The sequence below is a fragment of the Herpailurus yagouaroundi genome, unplaced genomic scaffold (assembly GCF_014898765.1).
Source record: "Herpailurus yagouaroundi ecotype Mexico unplaced genomic scaffold, PumYag 141, whole genome shotgun sequence".
Taxonomy (NCBI): Eukaryota; Metazoa; Chordata; class Mammalia; order Carnivora; family Felidae; genus Herpailurus; species Herpailurus yagouaroundi.
Genome location: NW_024412396.1, coordinates 71539290 through 71543430, shown reverse-complemented (window position 1 = coordinate 71543430; position 4141 = coordinate 71539290).

Sequence of the window (4141 nt, the reverse complement as noted above, 5' to 3'; positions counted from 1 at the left end):
GTGGGTAGATGGGTGGGTGGATGGGTGGATGGATGGGTAGGTGGGTGGATGGATGGGTGGATGGGTGGGTGGATGGATGGATGGGTGGGTGAATGGGTGGATGGATGGGTGGGTGGATGGGTGGGTGGATGGGTAGATGGATAGATGGATGGGTGGATGGATGGATGGATGGATGGGTGGCTGGGTGGATAGATGAATGGCCACAGTGGCCCCTCTGGACTCACAATGCAATTCATGTATTAAAAATTTTGAGAAGATCCACATTAAAAGCCCCAACCCAGGGTCTGTTAACACTTTGTGGTGTCAATGTTTCAGGGAACACACTTTGGGAATTACTCCCACAAGATGACCCCTGAGTTCCCCTGCAGTACCACCATTGCACGAGGGACCCCTGCTGTGGGGTTCAGCCAGAGTACCTCCAGGGAGGTAAGAGTGTCCTGGCTGCTTGGCTGCCCTCCTGGACTTTAGATCTCCCCATCTGGCTGTCCTGAGCATGCTGGGTCTTCTCCATCCACTGCTCCTGGCTGATGCCTGAGCCTGGGAGTTGTCTTCTTGTGGGAAGAAGATGCAGGAACGAACATGCCTGAACAAGGAAAAAGCAGGTTTCCTGCAGTGTCTGAGTTTCTGAAAATCCCTTCTGTGATGCCACAGACCTGCCATGATTGAAGTCGGGACACAGTGCTACTTCTAGGCCGGCGGGCCCCCCCCCCCAGGAATGGAGAATCGTTTGGCATCTGGGTTCTGTTTCACTTCTTTGTTATATTAAGCTTCTGTATGACTAACCTTCTCCCACAGTGTTTCCCAAGATGGTATGCCATGGAACGTTGGTCCGTGGCCAATAAGCAGCGTCATGGGAGCAAAAGTGCCCAATGCTCAAGTGTAGGAGATGCCAATGTACACAGACTTCTTTATTATAGAGTTTTCGATGCAGTAAACAGGCAACCTGTGCTCGAGTCCCTATTTACTGCACACCGTGCACAGCATGTGGCACTTGCTAAAGTCATTCGGAAACCCTGTGGGAGCAACCTCTTGAATGGCGCTCTGCAGAGCATCGGTCTGAGAACGCTGGCGTGGAACACAGCTCGGGAGACCCGGGAGTGTCACCCTTCGCTCTGCCACCGGCTAGCTGGGCAGCCTTGGGCAAGCGCCTCTAGCTTCCTCATTCTCTGTCTCTTCATCTTCAGAGAGGGGCAAGAATGATCCAACCTCTCAGAGCTGCAGGTGAATGTCGGCCCGGAAGCAAGAACTCTGCAGGGGCCACAGCCGAGCGTAAAGACTGGGCAGGATCTGGTGAAGCTGTGCCCTAGAAAACTGGTGTCCCACCCCCAGGGGCGGTGCCAAACTTGCTCATATACACAAAGAAGCTGCGAGGATATTTACAGCAGCCGTGTAGCCAGGTGTCGTGTAGCGAGATGAAGTGACATTTCAGTAGAGGAGCCGAGATCCAGTGGATACCACCGTCCAAAGGTGCTGCTAGACCACGGGCAGAATTCACCGAGGAGGTTCCCAAGAGACGTCCTCACTCCTTCATCCATGTTCTGGGTATAAAAAGGTTGGGAATTGGAATTTTGAAAAAGTATTTGTAAGGGGGATTTCTTACTGGCCAAGTTGAGCTGTTGATCCCAGACTCCTTTCTCCCAAGAGGGAGGGGTGGGGTTGCTCCTCTCTCACACCAAGCCCCTGGAGCCCTTGGCGTGTGTCCCCAGCCATTGGTAGACTGATGGCTGAAAATCTAAAGGCAGGAGGTGACTCTCATCCAGAAGCCCAGAGAAGGCTGTGTGTAGGAAGAAGTAACCGCCCCCCCCCCCCCCACTGGTGTCAGGGCACGGGAGGCACAGAGAACCCGGGTGGAGTCATCTTGGATCCTGTCCACAGGAACTCCTGGAGGGGTGGAGGGGAAGAAGCTACCACTCGGAACACCTTTACCCAGGTGAGGGGGACCCGGGTGAGACCACCTGCAATGTTGGAGCTCTCCGAGGACCTCTGAAAGCTCCTTGAGGAGGGCCGGTTGAATCACCTGCTCCATCCAGGAGTAGAAATCCTCGTCGTCATAGAAGCGTTTTCCTTTCTCCTCCACACTCGCAGTGGAACGAGGTCAGAACCCGGTTGGGCTGGCAAGCGGGAGGCAGAGAAGCCGGCTGTTTTCTTTTCTTCCACCAGGTGGCGCACTCGAAGCCAGTGGCGGCCTGGGGAGGGGAGGTGGGCTTTAGGTTTAAATCTAGCCTTGAGGATTGCTTTTTTCAGTCTTCATTTCATGGCTGCTCCAGCACCTACTTTGCTCTCAGCCCAAATAACCAAATTTGTTGCTAACTCATCCACATTATGAGCTCCGGCAAATTCTGTGTTCTCCAGCCCTCAACCTCACCCCTCCCTGAGGTTTCCTGAGTGTGGGGTGCTCATGTGACCAAAGATAGCAGGAAAGTGTGTATGCCAACCCCGGGTTCCTGGCCCCACGGTGGCAGGAGCCTGTGTCCTCTTCTTCTTGAGACGCCCGGGAGAGAGTGGAGGGGCTGGAACTCTGCTGCCCATGAACCCGGCTCCTCCCTCCAAGGGGAGCCGAGATTTCTGAGCGAGCGGCTTGCTCCCTGTGTCCCACCGGTCTGGGTCTCACCTGCCAGCCGAGGTGGGAAAGATCCAGGCTGGGTGACCCAGAAGGGGAGTTTCCCCAGGGGACCAGGGGCAGGGCGTGGGAGGGGCAGGGTGCAGACGGGCTGCGAGCTGGGGGGGGGGGGGCAGAAGTGGGTTCTGGAGAAGCGTCCTGAGCTAAGCTGCCCGTGTGGGCTTGAGCCCCGCCCCCAGGCTTGGAGGCGGGCTGTGTGTCCTGTACTTAGTATGGTTGTATGGTGGTCCTGGGCGGTGCCTGGCAGGGAGACCTGGCTGGGTTGACAACTTGAAACATTTGAACGCGGGCTGGGTACCGGACCACAAGCCATCACTGTTCAGTTCGTCAGCCGTGATGGTGTTGCGGCGGTTACAGAAAATAAGCTGCTCTCCTCAAAGTGGCAGGCTCAAGTTATTCACAGGTGAATGATTTGCTGGCCTGGACCTGCTCTGAAAACACTCCTGTCCTCCCCGCCCCCAAAAGCAGGGGACGCAGAGGAATCAAGATTCTCCGAATGTCGGTAACTTTTGAAGCCCCGTGGGAGGCTCTCACTACTTTTGTGGACGTTTGACATTTTCCATAAAGTTCAAAGGGAGCAAACCACCGTGTCAGTAGGAAGAACCGGGAATCCGTTTCTACCTTGTAATAAGTACACGTTTCGTGCTCGTTTTCACCAAACAGCTGCCTCCCCAGTTGTGCGATTAGACGGACCCCGTCCGAGGAGGCCGGAGGGACTCAGACGTTGCCCCTTCAACGCGCTTCTCTGCCTTGAAGCTCCCAGGATGGGAGTCTGTTCCCAGGTCGCAGAAAAAATGATTAACGGGTAGAACGTGCAACTTTGGGCAGCGGGAGTAGTGGCTCAACAAAGTTGGGGGGTCGGGAAGATGCCTGGGTGGGCCCTTGGGTGGACCATCGCTCTCCTGGCCTTCCTCAAGGCGCTCCTTTGCGGGCCATGGAATCCCCAGCACCCCTGGCTGGGTCAGAGGCCCTCTCCTCGCCCGGCCGGACCAGCCCCTGCAGTCTCGGCCACGGAGGCCTTCTGTGGAGAGCCCCGCGGTGGCACCTGCCGCTGGATTTCTGCTCGGAGCCTGCTGGCCAAACACCTACTTCTGCACTTTGTACTCGGATATCACAGAGGCCCCTCGCCTCACCGCATCCGTCCCAGGACCGGCTCATTCTCCTCTTTCCAACTCGCAGTGCCCTGTGTGTCTTCGCCAGGGGCGCGGCCATCTGACCACAGAAGAGTCGGGGAGCCGGGTTCACCCCCTGCCCACACACGACCCTTCACCTGCCGACGTTCCCTGCTAAACCTCCCTCGGAACATCCCTTCGCTTCTCCCCTTCCGCCGCCGCAGCCTGGTCCGCGCCGTCCCCACCTCACCGAGATCAGGGCGACAGCCGTCACCCTCCGCAGCCATGCTGAGCTGATGTGGCCGCGGCCACTGGGAGGAAGAGGCCCGGCATCCGCCTCTGCGTCCGGGGCCTCTTGTCCCAGCGGGGTCTTGGAGGGTCAGGGCCTCGTCGCCCCACAGGGAACAGT